The sequence below is a fragment of the Gorilla gorilla genome, chromosome 7 (genome assembly GCF_029281585.2).
Source record: "Gorilla gorilla gorilla isolate KB3781 chromosome 7, NHGRI_mGorGor1-v2.1_pri, whole genome shotgun sequence".
NCBI classification, from domain to species: domain Eukaryota; kingdom Metazoa; phylum Chordata; class Mammalia; order Primates; family Hominidae; genus Gorilla; species Gorilla gorilla.
The window spans coordinates 134518110-134537804 of NC_073231.2; the positions used below are offsets into that span (position 1 = coordinate 134518110).

Genomic DNA, 19695 nt, shown 5'->3' on the forward strand with positions numbered 1-19695 from the left:
ATAGATGCATACAAAAAGCAATTGCATTTATTCAAGTCAATTTGTAAATAACACTAAGCTCTTAATAATATTTGTAATTTGGGGTTCTTCCTGTTTCATTTTATTTTGCTTTTGACTTGAGCAAGTGATTCCATTTTGAACAAAAGATGTCTTTTTAAAAAATTTCTTCCATTCTTTCCTTCCACCCACCCAAGAGGTTGACTTTGTGGGTTTTCCTTCCTTTCACTCATCATGAGAAGATCCTTCACAGCAGAATCAGAAATTTAATACAGGGCACTCTTTCAAATCTTACAAATTTTTTCCACATCTGCTTTTTCCCCCTTCGGGCTGATGTCTTTATCCTCAAGCATAAGTGACTGTCAACATCAGAAGTTATGAAGAGAAGGCAAAAAATTGATGTTATTTTGGGACAAAATAGATTCTGATTCTTAAGAATATTTTTTTTTTTAGCATACACAAATTTCCCAAAAGAGACAGGAAATGTCACGAGCTTTAAACTCTTCTAAAATTGGCTGATACAATTTCCACTGTGAAATAACATCTTAAGCTTCAGTGGCAAATATTTGCTCCTGGAAATGGATGTCAGATTTGGATACAGATGCTGGGATTCTGAACAGGGATACTCTGGTTGCACAGTCCATTCACAATAAATAGACTTACTGAAGGAGAACGTTGGACTCCCTGCTCTCATCTGCTGGAAGGTCAGCTGCTGGCTCGCACTCACTGAAAAAAATGTGTTTTCTCTTGGTGCCAAAGTATTTAAAAGTTCCTTTAGAAGAATATGATTCCCCCCCTCCCCCACCCCTACTCCCACCTATGGCCTCTGACCTTTTCTTGGGCTCCATTAAAGGCAACTTTACATACTACTGTTAGAAAACTACACAAAAAGCAGGACTTCAAAGTTAAGCATTGGTAACTTATCTTTTGTCTTGACCTACTTACTAAAAATAAAATTTCAAGGGCCTGAAAAATATAGCTTCTTGCTTTGTTACTAGTCTATCTTGTCTTATTCATTTACTCATCCACTTATTCCATCATTCTTTCAATCAGCAAACATTTATTGGTCCACCTTTCGAGACAGTGTTAGGTCTAATGAAGATCATGATTATGGAGTGATTATGATGATGATTATAGTGGTGGTGTCAATCAAATTACTTGGATACCACTTCTCAGTCAATAGTGCACCCTATATACATTTTTGATTCTCACCACTCTCATTCTGTTTGTTCAAGCCTCATTAGCTCCATTATATAGATGAGAAAACGATTGATTGATTGATTGATTGTGATGGGTTCTGGCTATGTTGTCCAGGCTGGACTCAAACTCCTGGGCTCAAATGATCCAACTGCCTCAACATTTTCAGTAGCTGGGAGTATAGGCATGTGCCACTACACCCAGAAAGAAAACTTTTACAGTCACACAAGAATTGAGTAAAGCAAAGATTTCAACTCACATCTCTTGCTCCAATGACTGTATTTTTTCACTATATGTAAAGGGATATAATAAAGAATGGCAGCCTTTGTCCTAAAAATCCCTCAGTCAAATGGAGTAAACAAAAACATGCACAGAAATAGTGGTAATAACTAGAAAAAAATACAGTGATTAAAATCATACTCATTTCAAGTATACAAAATATTCAATTATATTCTATAATTACATGGTTTTTTTTTTCTTCAATGTATACTCTTTTCATTTTACTCAGGTAACCCTTCTTAGTATTTCAGGAAATAATATTTTTATTCTTGCTCCACAGTCTTCAATTTTTCCTCTTTCTCATGTTTTAATTCATGAATAAAGTCACTGTTCTCCATGAATTCATTTCTTGCCTCATTATCTCAGCCCTCAAAGACTTCCTTTAGTACAGCACTTACACACTATACTACACAATTCGAACCCTTTGTCATCTTGCTTTTTATTTTTTATTTCTTCACTCAATAGCAATCACAGTGTGATGGGCCAGAAATAATCATAGCATATTACATTTTTAGATTATAGATTGTATTCACATACATTATGTCATATAGGCTTTGAGTTAACTCTGTAAAGTAGCTTTGGTGACCCATGCCATACACGTAAGGAAGTAAGGCTCAGAGCATTCAGGTAATTTGCCAAGATCATAAAATGATAATAACTTATTGATAAAGCTGTGAATAGTAAATAAGTCAATACACGTAAAACTCTAAAAATTGTGCCAGAGATTTGGTAAATAATAAATTTTAGGTATACAAGTAGAAATTCAGGAACATGAACCGAGGTTTCCTACAAGTTCTATTTTGCCTACAACACAACTCTGTTTAAGTTCCCAACTTGCCCAAAACCCAGTGCTTGTTTTCAAATTCTATTTCCTAGAACCTTAATTGTCTGTTTTTTTCATGATGTAAATGGATTTTATCAGAGAACGCTAACATATGAATATTGTTTGCCATTCTCATGACCAATACACGTAATAGGAAAGACTAATCAATCTTGGGACTCTTTGAATACCATATGTAGCCATAGAATGCCTCTCCATACAGCAGTCTAGGAATATACTACCAAACTACTATTATTGTCTTGTTAGTTAAAATCTACCTATGTCTAGACTGGAGGACTACAATGTCAATTTAAGCTTTGTGATTTCAGTTGTTTAATAAGTTTGGCAGATCTGGATGACCTTAACAATATCTGTAATTACAGGAGTCTCTGATTTAAGTATATGAATTATTTGAAGGCAAAAACTATACCTTATATTTCTTTGTACCTGCAAAGTTCTCAAGTTATAATTGGGTGCATAGTAACTGTTCAAAGTGTTCTTAATGAGGAACAAAATAAAGTAAAATAAAATAGAGTTTTTTCATTCAATAACAATCAACAGAAATTTATTGAATGGCAGGGTATGGCAAATCCTGGTTAGAATTTAGAAATACAAAATGTTCTCTACCTACATACAGCTTACGTGGAAGCAAATACTGACTAAATAATCTCAGAAGTTCATAATTTAATAGCAGAACAAAGAGGAGTTGCTGCTATCACAGAATAGATTGTTTCAAGCAAACATTCATGTCAATATATGAGTATGAATGGTGGGTGCTTTGTGAAAACATGATTGTGATTCTTGTGAAAAAATGACTATAAAGAAATGTTTTGACAAATGGGGATGTTTGAAGTCATTCACAAAGCAACCAAGAAATTTAGCACTGGAAGGGGCAAGATTCCATAAAGACACTCCCCTCAAGGCAGTTTTCAATTTCTAAATTATGCTGGGCCAAGAAGCCAAACAAAAGGTGGTCAGGTCCTTTCCACTCAGAGACACCATCCTCTATGGAAGAAGCTGTTTCTCTTTCTCTTCTCTCCTACCTATTAAAAAACCTCTGCTCCGGAAAAAAAAAAAAAAAAAAAAAAAAAAAGGAGAAAAAACAGTAAGGGTAGCCCAGAACTCTCAGCAGTTTTATAAGACAAGGGAGAATTAAATTTGTGTTCAGAAGTGAGTTGGACTTTCTCTAGTGTTTTTACATGAAGGGACTTGACAGTTCCTAGGATGCGTGAAGGCAAAGATCAAGTAGAAAGTGGCAACTAAGACACTAAAACAGAAAAAAACATAAGTTAAATTATGGTGCTTGGAAGACAAAAACTGCAGTTCCGTTTTTAGTAAAGAGAAAGAAGCTTAGTAAACACTAGATTTTCAGTTAAGTTTCCTGAAAGATTGCATCCTATGAATGAGGACAAACTGGAAATAGATCAGCCTTTACTATGACTGAAAACCAGCCTTAAACTGTTCAATTCCTGATTGTTACAAGGTACTTCTCTCACTTTCTCAACCAATCAGAGAGAAAATTAAATCTTCCCTGAAAAAAAAAATAACATTTTTCAGAGCAGCCATTATTTTCCATAAACAATATTTGGCATTCAATAAAGAAAATACCAGGAATGCAAATAGTTAGAATCAAAAGCTGAAAACCAAGAGAAAAAAAGGCAATAGAGGCAGATGCAAAGGTGAACTAATTTTTTAAATTATTTAAAGCTCTAAATTTTGAAAATATTAAAAAATTTTAAATAACTGAATAGGATGTTTAAGAAAACAGATAATAAGATCAAGAAATTTACATGACTATTAGAAGCCATAAAATAAAATGGAAATCTGGAACTGAAAATTCAAATAATTTATTATGACAAAAACATTAAATTGGTTAAGCAACAGTGTAGATGCAGTAAACAAAGTAATTTAAGTAGCAGTTAGGTCTGTTGAAATTTTCCAATTGTACAACAAGGACAAAATGAGAATAAAAAATGGAAAATAAAAAATTATGAAAATAAATTTTTTTAATAAAATTAAAAGTGAAAAGAAGAAATAAAATTACATAACAGACATGAGAGATAGTGAAAAGACCTGCTGTATTTATAATTGGAGACCCAGAAAGAGAAAAGAAATAATACATGTCAGAAGCAATATGTGTGATCATATTGGCTGATTTTTTTTGAAATTGATGAAAGTCATCAAACCAGAGATTCAACAGCCAACCACAAACCCCAAAAACCTAATAAAGAGTGAAATTGTTAAACAAAAATGAAAGAAAAATCTTAAAAGCAGCAAGAAATAAAAATAAACTATCAAAAAAGATTAAACAATAAAACTGAGAACCAAAAACTCATGGGCATTGTTTACCAAAAAAGCAAGCATCCTCATGAACTCCAAAATACAAGCAAGTGAAGGCAATTCACCAGTAACCTGAATAGAATCAGCAACTAACTAGAAGAATCAGAGGGAAACAATGGGGTCACAGCGAGGAGAATAGAATACTGGATAGCAAGGTAGGGGCCAAGGCCTTTGGCCCTTGAAGATTTGCTGAAAAAAAAAAAATCAACTGGCAAAAGGCTGATTAATTGAAGAAAAAGTATTCAAATTTATTTAACGTTTATACATTGGAGTCTTCACCATGAAGATCCAGCTCTCCAGTGGGATACAGAAGCTGGCATACCATCTTGGAGTTAGAGAAAAAAATGTGGGGTTGGCGCATGACAAAAAGAGTTTATGGTGATAAATCAAGCTTTAATGGCAAGGCAGACTATGGAAGCAGGAGAGGCTCCATGCAGACCTAGGAAGTCACAGGCAGGCAGGCTTGGCCGGGAGGGACAGAGAAGACGTGGCTGGTAAAGGTGGTCTTGTTATATAGATGAAAATTCACTAGTAGCTGCCCTCAGAGAGAATAGATAGTAAAGTATTATTTTAGATCTTAAGGTGACAGACTCAGTTAATCTTTCCTACATCTGGACAAGGAAAGGCCAGATTGCATTGATGCGGATTTTTTACAAATGCATATTTCCCAGCAAAAGATGGCTTTGTAGGGCCATTTCTGTTTGCTGGCCCTCTAACAGGCATCTCAAAATATGTCAAAGAAATATGTCTTGGGTTAAAATGTTTTTATTTCTTTCAGCAAAGTGGGACAATTTGAAAATACCAGCTAAAACTTGAGGTATTCTTTACCACTCCAGCAAACGGTGAGTGTGAAATGCCTGTTTTAAGGAGCTGGATTACTCTAGATTATATGAACTCTCAAAACTCACCAGCCAGATTTCGTCTTCAGAGCAAGGCTCCACAAAGAGAAATATATAGAAATTGAATCAAAATGGAACTGAAGAACTGGACAGAGAGAGAGAAGAGAAGGTGCAGATAAAAGCAGAAGAAGAGAAAAGAGCCATGAAATCCTTGAAGGCAGGCTCCCATATTTTCAAACACTACTTAAAACAGCAAAAAAGGAGATGAAGTTGAAAATGTTACCCTGAACTTCAGTATCTTCTAAAAATCTATGTAAATTAACTTTACATAAAACCAACCAATAGAAAAATGTTGAAATCATATCCCATGCAAAGTGATCATAAGAAAAAAGTGGAACAAAAAGCAGATATTAAATCCCTAGAAACAATAAAATTATAGCAGAAAGTTGTGCACAATTAAAAATTATAATTTTATATTTCAAAACAAATTAAATATCTTAAAATTATAGAAGACATTAAAGAACTATATAAATCAAAGTTAGAAAAAAACCCAGATGTGAGTTGGGAAATCCGAAGAAAATTTAAAAGAGAAATTTAAAAATATTAATATCAAAAATGAAGACTAAACTGGAAAGATACACCAGAGTGAATAAACAAAATAGAAAATACTCAGATGTTTTGTTTTAACTTCCTATTGTATGAGTTTTGGAGACCAACATAAGATAATGACTTGCCTCTGGATATGAAGGTAAAAAAACAGACACAGGCCTATGTAGTGATTTCTTACAGAACAACACAGCAGAAAGCAAATCCCTAACAAACCATGTGGAAGTGGCTTTTAAAGATGGTTGTCCAATCCCTGCACGCTATTGCTTGCTTATGGATGAGTGAAAGGAATAAAAATTTTAAGTTATAGCTACAGTTTCTCTACCTATACATTCCAATACTGACCTTGCATAGTTGCTTTGAGGGCTAAGTATGACAAAAGGATGCAGTGATTTGGAACTTAGATTTTAAAAAACAAATGTGACTCTTTTGAACTGTGTGAACATAGGCACATTGCTGGATCTGAGTAATTTCACGTGCTAAGAGGGAATAATAGCATCAGCCTTAATGCTGCATTATTGCATTTAGCATTATTTCTTTCTGAAGATGAAAGAAGACAGACATCATTATATTTAACAAAGTGCCTGGCACATATAAAATAGTCAATAAATGTTATCTATCATTGCTATTATTACCTAATACTGCACATAGTAAGCCCTGAACCTGTTCCTGGCATGTGGAGCTATGTACTATGTTCGTGACATTAAACAAAAAGTAGCTATATAATGAATATATAAATGTGACTATTATTATTACATCCCTGTAGTTTTGGCAAGTAGTTTACTAAAAGGAAGTTCCAATTTTGACTTAGCACGGAGCTTGTTTTTACCCTGGGCATGTTATCTACCCAGCTTACCTTATTCTTTCTTTCTTCGAAAGAGGAATCATGCTTGCTAATTGACTGGGATGTTGCAAGGCCTTATATCTGAGAAGTATATCATCAAGGAATAGAGAAGATGAGGCTTAGAGAGGAAATGGAAGCCCCTGTCAATTAGGAGAGGCAAAGGCTCTATGATATAGCATAGCCTAAGAATTTTGTTGGCATAGAATTCTAAGTGTGAAAAGCATGAATGGAGTGACCACTCCTCCCTACTAAAGAATCTTGTAAACACTAGTTTTAAAAGCACAAACATATTATATCATATACCTATGTATAATGTAATTTTGCTACTTTTCTCTTCCAACTTCTCAAATCTTTGAATGCAGGGGTTTTTGAAGTTATTCCCTGTGTATTATTTCGACTGAGATGTAATAGCTGCTCAGCGAATGTGTGTTGCTAAATAAGAGATGGAGTACAGACAAGCTGAAATTGCACATTTATGTTGCCATCGTGCTGCTCAAAAAAAAAAAAAAATTAGAATTAGGGTTAAAGAGAGTGCTCAGGCCCTAGACTAGGCTTTATTTGCTGTATAATAAACTTTACGCAAACAATTAACCTCCCTGCTTCTCAATTTTCTCCTCTATAACATTGGGTTATTACAAAATTCTTTGTAACATATTATGGAGTTCAATTAGGATAAGTTAAATATTGGAAGTCTGAAGCATTATGCAAATATGAGGCATTATTATAATAATTATAACAATATTGTTTTTATTCTTAATTGCTACTCTTGAGTACTCTATTGCTCTGCAGATATCTCTCTCCCTGCCTTCCCCAGGGTGTTGGCATACCAGGATGCCTCTTTAGAAAAGAAATTATACGATCGACCTAAGGAAACAGAATTTTCCATCCTGGCATTTGCATAAAGGCCACACATGCATAGCCATATGCTGATTTAACCAACAGCTTTCACACTTATAATCGAGTTTGCTACTTGTTCTGCGATATCTATTCTCCATTTCTTATTAATAGAACAAAATTTTAGCTGGGAATATGGCTACTCAGAATAAAGATTACCTTTCTCAGCTTCTTTGCGGCTAACTCTGATTATGTGTCTAAACTTTGGTGCATATTTTGGTAAACGGAAATTCTTAAAGGGAGATTCTCTACTTTCTTCCTGCTTGCTGGAATGCAAACATGATTGTTGGATTTGAGCAGCCATCTTATGCCAGGAGTTGGAAAGCATGCAGGCAGATCCTGGTCGTTAGCACTACAGAGCTGTATACCAAATTGGGTTTCTGTGAGACTCCAGAAGAAAGTAAGCAGCACAAGGAGTTTCTTCATGTATTCTTCATTTCCCACACCCCATTATAAGTGCTTTTGCTGTAATCTGGAATCAGTTGTACTAATCTACTGCACAGATTCTATTGATAGTCTATTCCAGGATTGATAACTTTGAGCCCAGATAACTTGCAGTAAGATTTATAACAAGATTTCAAAAATATTCTTTCCTATACACCAAATAGTTTTGGTTAGAGAAAACAAAACTTTTGGCATAGCAACTTCATTTGTAGGAAGTTACCTTCTTAAAATTGTTTATCTGTGGACAGCTATGCTGCTATTAGTAGGGAATGGTTTCAGGGAAAAGGTTACAGAAGGGTGGAGAGGGCCTGGGCTTTGGGGTTCCAGGGGTATGGAAGTCAGCGGAGCTGAGAGTAGTTCCCAACAGCCAGAGTGTTCATGGATCAAGCCCTTTTACGAAGCTGGAGGTACCAGCGCTGGTCCAGGATGCGCAGCTGTAAAGTTGTGAATATGTGTATTTGGTCTTTTTCCTTGTTTGCTGGCCTACAACTCTTAAAATCCTTGGAATCTTCAAAGTGATGTGTCTTTTTGTATGCTAATGAGTTGACTAATGGCTGGCAGCCTCTAGGTGGCTTCTGGATAAGAGCTGGTCACCAGGAATACCAAGGCCAGATTAGAGGGTTGGGACATTCAGTCCTACTCCGCAACCACCATGGAGACAGTCTGAAGGTTAACTTGATCACCAGTGGCCGATAATTTCATCAATCATGCCAGTGTAATGAAGCCAGCATAAAAACTCAAAAGGACAGGGCTCAGTTCCATTAGCGGAACATTGGAGGTTCCCACAAGTGGCATGCCCGGAGGGGTTATGGAAGCTTCACACCGTTTCCCCATACCTCACCCTGTGCATCTCTTCATCTGTATCTTCTGTAATATCCTTTATAATACGCCATTAAATATAAGGAAGTATTTCTCTGAGTTCTGTGAGCCACTCTACCACATTAATCGAACCCCATGTGGAAGCTGAGTAAAATTTCAAGTGGAGTAAAATTGCTGATACCGTGACCATCAGGTCAATGTTGCTGGAAGCACAGGTAAAACAACCTAGGGCTTGTGATAGCCATTGAAAGTGAGGCTCAGTTTTGTGGGACTGTGTCCTTAGCCTGTGTGATCTGATACTATCTCAAGGTAAGTAAAGTCAAAATTGAATTGAATTAGAGGGCACCCAGCTGGTATCCACTGCAGAAGTGATTGCTTGTTTGTTGGTTGGGAGAAATTCCCACACATCTGGTGTCAAAAGCATGTTGTGAGAGTATGGTGGGAGAGACAACAGTTTATTTTTTCTCCACAGAACAGCTCATTCTACTTGGCCACACAAAGTAGAGAAGAGATTGTGTCCATGGGAGAGGAGGTCCAAACTGAGAGAAAGCTGGGGCAGGAGCACCCCTGATTTCTTTCTATTTCTGACTCCCAGTAATAGGTACTAACAAGATGACTGCTAAGTAACAATTGCTTTTAATGGAATAACATAATTGTAGGCCCTGTTCTGTTGCTGACTTGGGCAAGTCATTTTACTTTTCTAGGGCTCAGTCTTCCAATCCCTATAATGGAACTGAAAATAACATTTACTTCTAGGATGGTATTAGGATGGAATAAGATAATGCATTAAAATATACTTTAAACCTCTAAAATCCTGTATATGTTTACATGGTTTAAAGAAAGAGAATTTGTCTATATATTTCTGTGTTTAAAATATGCAAAGGTACTAACATTTTTGTGTCTATGGAGCAGTATTCATTTTTTTCACTGTGTAATGGTTATAATTCATTTCATTTCCAGAGACAGGAAACCTAGTAATTTAAGTTAAAGAGACAGTGTCTTATAATGATGTAGAGCAATTAAGCGAAAGCTCAGAGAAGTATCTGGAACCAGAGACAAGTCTGTCCTCAAGACCTCCTTTTTATCCTCATGCTTCTCTTCGTATCTTTGTCTTATTTCTCTTTCACTTTTTTTTTTTTTTTCAAATTTCTTTCCTTTCCTTCTCTGGTCCATATGGTGAAAAATGTAGCTAATCCAGTGGTTTCCAATTTTATATTTTATCTCTTACAATCCGCAAGATATACATGTCAATTTTAAACCTGAATTGAATAAAAATTTGATGACTGAATTTGGAACAAGTGCCTACTCCTAAACAAATCAACTCTGGGATCAAGTAACATTGCTGATACCATGACCATCATGTCAATATTTTCAGTGAATGGGTCATTCCCAGAAAAAGAGGGACCCTGCTACTGTGTTGACAAAATAATAGGAACTCATTAAATATTTAATTTTTTTGGTGCACTAAAATGGTTAAATTTGGTGGTATAATTATATGTTTATTCCCCGGGACTCAATATACTTAAAAAATTACTACCAGCCAAATTTAATTACAATGTGAGTCCTCAAAACAATGTTCAAATCCAGATTAAAAAATCATTGTTAAATTAAGATTTAATTCGTATGACAAAAAATTAGCCCTTTTAAAGTGAACAGTTCAGTGACATCTAGTATACTCACAATGTTGTGTAACCATAACCTCTATCCAATTCCAAAACATTTTCATCACTCCAAAATAAAACCCTGTATGCATTACCAAGTTAATTGCCATTTCTTCCTACTTTCTGTTTTTATGGATTTATCTACTGTGGATATTTTATTTAAATAGAATCATACAATATATGACCTTGTGTCTGGCTTTTTTTATTTACCTTTATATTTTCAAGATTCACCCATTTTGTAGCATGCATAAATACTTTATGACTTTTTCATGAATGAATAATATTTCATTATGCGTGTGTGTGTGTATTGTTTCTCAGTGTGCGTGTGTGTGTGTGTGTGTCTGTGTATTGTTTCTTCATTCCATTCATTGATGGACATTTGAGTTGATTCCAACTTTTGGCTATTGTAAATCATGCTGCTATAAATATGCATGTGCAATTATTTTATGGGTATCTGTTTTCAATTTTTTGGCTATATACCTAGAAATGAAATTGTTAGAACACATGGTAATTCTCTCTTTCCCTTTTTGAGAAACCAGTACAGTGTTTTACAGAGTGCTTGAATGATTTTACATTCCCCGCAACAATGTATGAAAGTTCTAATCTCTCTACATCCTTGCTAACACTTGTTGATTTTTGTGTTTCTGATTATAGACACTTTAGTGGGTGAGAAGTATTACTGCATTGTGGCTTGGGTTTGCGTTTCCATAGTAACTAATGACGTTGAGAATATTTTCATGGGGTTCTTGGCCATTTGTATATCTTTTTTAGAGAAATGTATATTTAAGTTCTTTGCCTATTTTTAATTGGCTATTGTTTTATTGTTGTGTTTTAAGAGTTCTTTATATATTCTGTATAGTAGACCCTTATGAGATACAAGATTTGCAAATAATTTTCTACATTCTATAGGTTACTTTCACATTCAGATAATGTTCTTTGATGCATAGAAGTTTTAAATTTTGAAGTCCAATTTATTAATTTTTCCTTTTGTTATTCATGTTTTTGGTACGGTATCTAAGGAATCATCGTCAAATCTAAGCTGATGCAGAATTACTCTATGTTTTCTTCTAAGAGTTTTATAGTTTTAGTTCATATATTCAGGTTGTTGACACATTTTACCTTAATTTCTGTATATGATGTGAGATGAGTCCAATTTCATTCTCTTGCAGTTGTCATAGCATCATTTGTTAAAAAGTCTATTCTTTCTCCATTGAATGATCTAGAAATAATTGTCAAAAATCAATTGGCCATAGATATATGGGTTTATATCTGGAGTTTCATCTCTATTCCATTAGTCAATATATCTACTCTTATGCCAGTTACACACTGTTTTGATTGCTGTATGTTTTTAGTATTTTTGAAATCAGAAAGCATGCGTCTTCCAACTTTGTTCTTATTGTTCAAGATTGTTTTGATTATTTGGGATGTTTCACAAATAAATTTGAGAATCAACTTTTCCATTTTACAAAAAACATTGTTAGAATAGCAGTAGAGATTGCACTGAATCTGCAAATAGCTTTTGGTGGTATTGCCATCTTAACAATATTAAGTCTTTCAATCCATAAACATGGAATGTCTTTTCATTTACTTAGAACTTCTTTAATTTCTTTCAGTAATACTTTAGAGTTTCTGGTGTACAAATCTTTCACTTCTTTAGTTAAATTTATTTTATTTTTGGATGATATTAAAAGTAGAATTTTTAAAACATATATTTTTCTTGGACTGTTCATTGTTGGTTTTTAGAAACGGAACTGACTTTTCTGTTGATCCACTTTGCTAGATTTTTTTGTTAGCTCTAATTGTGTGTGTGTGTAGACTTTGAGACTTTATATATGTTACTCTATCATGTCATCTTCAAATAGAGATAATTTTACTTTTTTTATTTCAAATTTGGATAGCTTTTATTAATTTTTCTTGCCCAATTGTTTTGGCTAGAATTTTCAGTACAATGCTGAATTGCAGTGGCGAAAGTGGTCATCTTTGTTTTGGACCTACTGTTAGAAAGTTTTCAGGTTTTCACTATTAAGTATGATGTTAGCTGTGACTTGACTTTTTCATAAGTCCCCTTCTTCGTGTTAAGAAAATTTTCTAAGTGATTTTTTGTTATCATGAAAGGATGTTGGATTTTACAAAATGTGTTTTCTGTGTCAAGTTAGATGATCGCATGCATTTTTTCTTTTTTCTACTAATATGGCATATTACATTGATTAATTTTTTATATTGAAAAACTCTTACATTACTGGGACAAATCCCATCTGCTTATGGCATTTAATTATTTTAATATGCTATTATAATTGGCTTGTTAGAATTTTGCTGAGAATTTTTGCATTTATATTCAAAAGATATATTAATCTCTAGTTTTATTTCCTTGTGATATCTTTGTCTGGTTTTGGTATAAGGATAATGCTGGCCTTATACAATGAATTGAGAATTGCTCCTTCATCTTCTTCTTATATATTTATTTGCCAGAGTTTGAGAAGGATTGGTGTTAATTCCTTTTTAAATATTTAGTAGAATTCACAAGTGAAGCCATCTGGTCCTAGACTTTTCTCTGTTGGGAGGTTTTTGATCATTTATTCAATTTCATTACTTGTTATATGTCTGTTTAGATTTTTTATTTCTTCTTAAACCAGTTTTCATAATTTGTTTATTTCTAGGAATTTGCCCATTTCACTAGGTTATCTAAATTATTACTATATGGTTGCCATTGTGTTTTCTTATAATTCTTCTATTTCTGTAAGGATGATAGCAATGTCTCATTTTGGTTTTTGATTTTAGTTATTTCTGTCTTCTCTCTTCTGTTCTCAGTCTAGCTAAAGGTTTGTCAATGTTGTTGAAAATTTCAAATAACCAACTTTTAGGTTTGTGAATTCTGTTGTTTTTCTACTTTATTGTGCTTATATTTGCTGTACTCATTATTATTCCTCTCCTTCTAGCTTAAGTTTAGTTTGCTTTTATTTTCTAGGTTTTTGAGGTATAAAGTTAGGTTTTTGATTTGAGATCCTTCTCCATTAATACATGCATTTAAAGTTGTACATTTCCTTCTGAGCACTGCTTCACTGCATCCCATCAGTTCTTGTAGGCTGTGTATTAATGCCCATTTTTCTTGAAATATTTTGCATTTTCTTTTTGATTTCTTTTTTTCTCTTTTTTTTCAACTTGTATTTTAAACACAGTTGGTACATATGCAGGTTTGTTGTATTGGAATATTGCATGATGCTGAGGTTTGGAGTATGGTGTTATGAGCATAGTACCCAAAAGGTAGTTTTTCATCCCATGTTCCTCCCTTTCTCATCCTTCTAGTAGTCTGCAGTGTTTATTATTCTCATATTTATGTCCATGTGTGATCAATGTTCAGCTCCCACTCAAACGATTTATGTAATGAACCACTGTCAAATAGTGGCTATTTAAGAGTGTGTTGTTTAATTTCCATGTATTTGTAAATTTTCCAGTTTTCCCTCTATTAGTGATTTCTAGCTACCTTATATTGTAGTTAAAGAAGATACTTGGTAGGATTTGAGTCTTTTTAAATTTCTTGAGACTTACTTTTTGGACCTAATGTATGGTCCACCCTGGAGAAAGTTCCACATGCACTTGAGAATAATGTGTATTCTGTTATTCTTGTGTGCAGTATTATATTTGTCTGTTACATCTAGTTGGCTTATAGGGCTTTTCAAGTCTTCTATTTCTTTATTGAGCTTCTGTCTAAATGATTTATCATCTATGTAGATGATCTATCATCTATCTAGATAATTTTTTACCTGGATGATATATCTATTATTAGAGTTGGAGTATTATAGAACTGCCTATTACTTTCTTCAGCTCTTTCAGTTCTTTTCAAACTTATGATTTTTTTTTTCAGTAAAGAGACCAATTCTTTTTTTTTTTTAACCCAGCCTAGGACAAAGCTGAAAACAGACCAATTATTTGCGGACCTTGCCCCCATATTTCTCATTATATCATTCTAATATATTTAACATTGATTTTTTTAAAATGTGGCAATAGTTTTTGTTTTTAATTTGCCCTTATATTAAGCAAGTAGTTGTTCTTCACTGGTCGAGCTACATAACACAGAATAGCCTTTCCAGCCTTCCAGGTGGATGTATTTCTGCTCTCTATTAATTATACTAAGTGCAGTAACATGGTCCCGCTTTTAAGCGAGCCAATTCTTAATTTACAGCTTTTCTCACCAGAAAATTCTTGCTCATGATGACTCAAAAGTAGGCCCTCAGTAAGTTCGTGTTTTAGTCCTAGCTTTAGGTTCTGGCATCACATAAAATAGTCACCTTTTAAAAAAAATTCCTTCTAAATTCTGAACTTAGGTATTACGGTATAAGCATAGCCTTTCAGGGGCACAGGTGAAGAAAGTTATTGAACTGGCATGAGAAGGAACACAACAATGTCTTTTATCATTAATAATAAAAAATATTCTACCTTTATCAATGAATTCAGTTAAATACAAGATAAACCATGTTTAGTAATAGCATTTTTCTAGGTAGTAGTAAATGAAAAATAAATAAGAAAGGTATATGCTCTGACCTTGATAAACTCTCATTCTATTGCAGGAAACAGATAAATGACAGAGAAAAACAACACTATGTGATAAACTCTGTAATAAACTCAATATTTAACATGTTGCCATGGAGATAAGGATACAATAGCAATTCTTCCAAGAGTAAGATAGAGAGAGATTTAAAGAAGAGGTCATAGTCAAGTTGGGTGATCTCAAGTTAGACAAGGAAGGAAAGGGAATTTGGGCAGAGAAATCAGCCTGCAAGAAGATATAAAAGTGGGAAAATGCTCAGTGTTCTTTAGGTGCAATAGGCAGAATAAAGACCACTGTTCCTCAAAGATGCTCATGACCTATTCCACAAAGCCTCTGAATATGTTACCTTATATGACAAAAGGACTGTACAGATACAATTATGATAAAAATCTTAGAACAATAAGATTATCCTGGATTTTTTGTGGACTCCATGTATTTACAAGCATCCTTATAAAATAAGAGAAAAACAGCAAGATAGGATCAGAATTGCAGAAAGATTTAAAAATGCCATGCTGCTGCCTTTGAAGAGGGGGAAGTGGGGCCATGAGCCGAAGAATTCAGATCTCCAGAGTCTAGAAAAGGAAATTAAACATATTCTCCCTTAGGGTCTCAAAAAGAAACCCAGCCCTGCCTGCACCTTGGTGTTTTTAGTCCAGTGAGACTCATGATGGACTTCTGACCTGTGGCTTAATGAAATAATTAATGTGTGTTGTTTTAAGTCACTAAGTGTGTGGCGATTTGCTATAGCAGTGTTAGGAAACTAAAATAGTGGGAATAAGAGGATGGCTGCAATGTAGAATGTGCACGTGTGTGTTTATGTGTTGGAGTACAGAGGAAAGGAAGGTGAGAGATGATGGCAGGGCAAAGGAAGACTGGAATCTATTGCAAAGGAATTTGATAATATGTATGGAATTAAGCAGTCTGAAATTTTATCCTTAGAGAAAGTGATCCTGAGCATATGATCCCATGTATAGAAGCTACCATTTCATTGGCTCATTGGCCTGGTTTTGCCTGCGTTTCATATTCGGAAACTATAAATCTTATCTTTCTACCTAAACTCCAGGTACAAATCTTGGGTTGTCTTTTCACTTTGGCATTCACTATTATTCCAACACACACACACGTCCCTCATTATAGTCTCCTGAATACCATTCTTTTAGGGCTTATTGAGCATTTTAGGGATGATAAGTGGTAATCTGTTATAAAAATAAAGCCACAATCTTTCATAAATGCTATAAAACAAAAAAGTGCGTTTCTGTGAAAGAGATTAATGAGGAGCTCTTCATTAGATTCACTAGATAAAGGTGTCTTTAAGGTCTCTTTGCCTCTCTTCCACCTCTAGCTTCCTGAGTCACTCACATCCTCTGTTTTTATTTCCTCCTTCATCACTTTGGTTGGAGGAAGTGGTCAGAACTATGACAGAGGGGTCAAGAAGGTGCATTAACATTCTAGCTTTATCTTCTTAACCCTAATCCAGCTCACGTACTCATAATTCCGTTGTAAAACAGAAGCCTGGGTATATGCATGGCTAAATTCACCAATCATGTTAGTTGTTAAAGAAACTCTCAAAATAGGAAACAGACCACCAAAAATTAGGCCTGGGAGAAGAAGGAGAATATGAGGTACTAGAAGTTCTTGGAAACATAAAGAAGAGGCTTTTTGGATGTCAGCAGGATTTCTCTGGACTTGGAATCATCCCTCTGCTGTGTATGACATTGCAAAATGCAGTAAGAGTTTCACAATCACCGTGTGGTTTGCTGTGAAGTCACTGGCGGCCTCTACTCCCGAAATCACTTCCCAATGAACACTTTGATCCTCTATGATATCAGTCTCTTGAGCCACTAATTGCTTCCAAGTGAATTTTGGCTTGCCAAGAGTCTGGGTGGTGTCTCCCATCTGATACAGTTCTTTGCACTTACATATTTGTTTGCTTCCAAATTCCTCTGAACAGTTTATGAACAGAAATCCTCCCAACACACCCGAGCTGAAAGATATGCAATTGTCTTGAAAATGGAGTATCAGTTCTTTCTTGCTACAGCAGCCAACTCCTGGGGAAATATACTACAGACGCAAGTTCCTAAAACTTAGTTTTTCATCTCAAGGGAAATACATATCTACCTCTGTAAATTTCAAGGTAATTGTATTAGAAAAAATGTGAGAGATGTAAAAAATCACTGGAGGGAGGTGGTTGTATAAGTCCCAAAACTTTCAACACTCTAGAGACTTGGAATTCGTTATTTAACTATCACTATATTTCTTCCTCATGCCTACCTCCAACCAACGATTCTGTTAATTATGCTTCCTGAATTCTGAGAGTTCTCCAATATGCTGTGTTTCTTCCCACTTTTCCCTTCCTGCCCTTCTTTCTTCAATACCCCTCCTCTAAGATATATCACTTTTGATCTCCCCTAGAATTGTGAATAGTTTCTCAATTTCTAAACCTTCTTCTATTCATAATTTCAAGTGTCGTATTTGTATCTGTTAAATGAGCATACTAATGCTTATTTCTGGTGGTGGCTGTAAAGATTACATAAAGCAAACTTCAGTGTATCCGTGAAAACCCCTAAAGTATATCCTGGCATATAAACTTAGCTCAGTAAATGTTTTCTTCCCTCCTAGTTTCTGAGGATCGTCTTCCCCAACTCAGCCAGACTTGCCTTTCTAAGACAGATATTTGACTATCTCACTACACTTTAAAAAAATCAACGGCTTCTTATTGCTCAAGTGATGAAGTTCAAACTGGCATGGCAGGGTCTTTACTGACTACAGTTTATCTTGCTGCTCCTCTCTGCTCTGACTCTCCATTTGACATCCCCATTATAATCACTGCAAGTTATTTTTAAACGTCAAACTTGCTCATTTTTCTGTGCCCTTTGCACGTGCTGTTCCCTCTGCCTCTGATGACGGAAATGTCTCATTGCCTTATTTAATGAAATGCCTATATTTCACCACTGGTTTGCCATCTCATCCTTCTGTCTATCTTTGTAACTTCTTCACTTAGCAAATTCACTCATCCTTTAGATCTTCAAGTTTATCTCTCTTCCTATGTCTTCTCAAAACTCTTAAGCCCTGCCAATTGCCCATTATGTTTGCAGTGTTTATTATTGCCAAGATACTTAGCACATTGAGTTATCCTTGCTGGTTTGCATTCTGAGTTTTCAACCATACTGAGAGCTCCTGCTGCACCAGGAGCTGTTTTGTTCAACCTTGTTTTATTATAATGTTGATTAGAAAAAAAAAATTGAGTACTGGCTAGGACCACTGTCTGTGTGGAGTTTACACTCTCCCATTGTCTACATGGGTTTTCCCTGGATATTCTGGTTTCTTCTCACATCCCAAAGTTGTGCCATTAGGTTAACTGGCATGTCTACATGGTCCCAGTCTGAGTGAATATGGGTGCGTGTGTGAGTACGCCTTGAGGTGGATTAACATTCTAGCCAGGGATGGCTCCCACCTTGCACACTTAGTTGCCAGGGATAGGTTCCAGCCGCCCACATGACCCTGAACTGGAATAATGGGTTAGAAAATGAGTGAATGAATACAAATTATTATAAGATAAAGATTCCTAAGGTATGTAATAGTCATACAAATGCACAACAGTAAACAAACAATGAGGGACAAAAAGCACTCAGAGGGCTGTCAGAATTACTGTTTTTGAATTTTGTGGTGGTAGGAGGGAATCCTTAAAATTTTTGTTTGCAAACATTTATTCCTTGACTTGACCAACGTCCACTAAAACCACTGTTACTCACTGATTCACCAAAAATGAGGTAAATAATTATCTTTCTTGTTTTTGTTAATCTTTTACAAATGTATGTGTATGTATAGCTCACATTTATTTCAATGTTTAATATCAAAAGTGTTTTTGGCCTTTATTTAGAAGCTTGGTTATATTTTTGTGACCAGAAATACATCGTTGGAACTTAGCTCTTATTTATATCAATTAGCCTACAGTAAGCCTACAGTAAATTGGTTTCATTATACATCGTTTTACTAAAAGTTGCAGTTTCTAAGAACCTATTGAAGCCATTAAGTGAGGACTTACTGTACACATCTTTATTTTATACTAGTTCATTCATTCATTCATCCAATATATATTGAGTATCTGTTATCTATCAAAAAGTATGCTAGGCTCTGTGGAAGATGCATAGATAAATAAAAATAGATCTTGCTGTCAGGAAATTTACAGTTTAGTTGGGAACATAGCGAATGTTTCACATACCTAGAACAGAAATTGAAAGTGTCAAACAAGTTTCAGAAAGAGAAACATAAAGCTCTCCAACTGTTAAAAGAGACACATTGAGTGATCCTTATCAACCAGCAAGTGGTCCTGAGTCCCAACACAGTTTCCATTCCATCTATTATTGTGCCAGAAACCAATATTCTACTGGCTTAGAGGATGTCAGCCT

The 19695-nt window shown here is 34.9% G+C and overlaps 1 long non-coding RNA gene across 1 annotated transcript in view; it reads right to left on the minus strand.

Moving 5' to 3' along the window:
- Positions 1–654: 654 nt before the first annotated feature.
- Positions 655–19695, minus strand: part of LOC129524242 (uncharacterized) — a 529515-nt gene continuing 510474 nt past the window's right edge. Inside the window, exon 5 of the long non-coding RNA XR_008667996.2 lies at positions 655–723. This is a non-coding gene — a long non-coding RNA (uncharacterized lncRNA). The remainder of the gene's footprint in view (positions 724–19695) is intronic.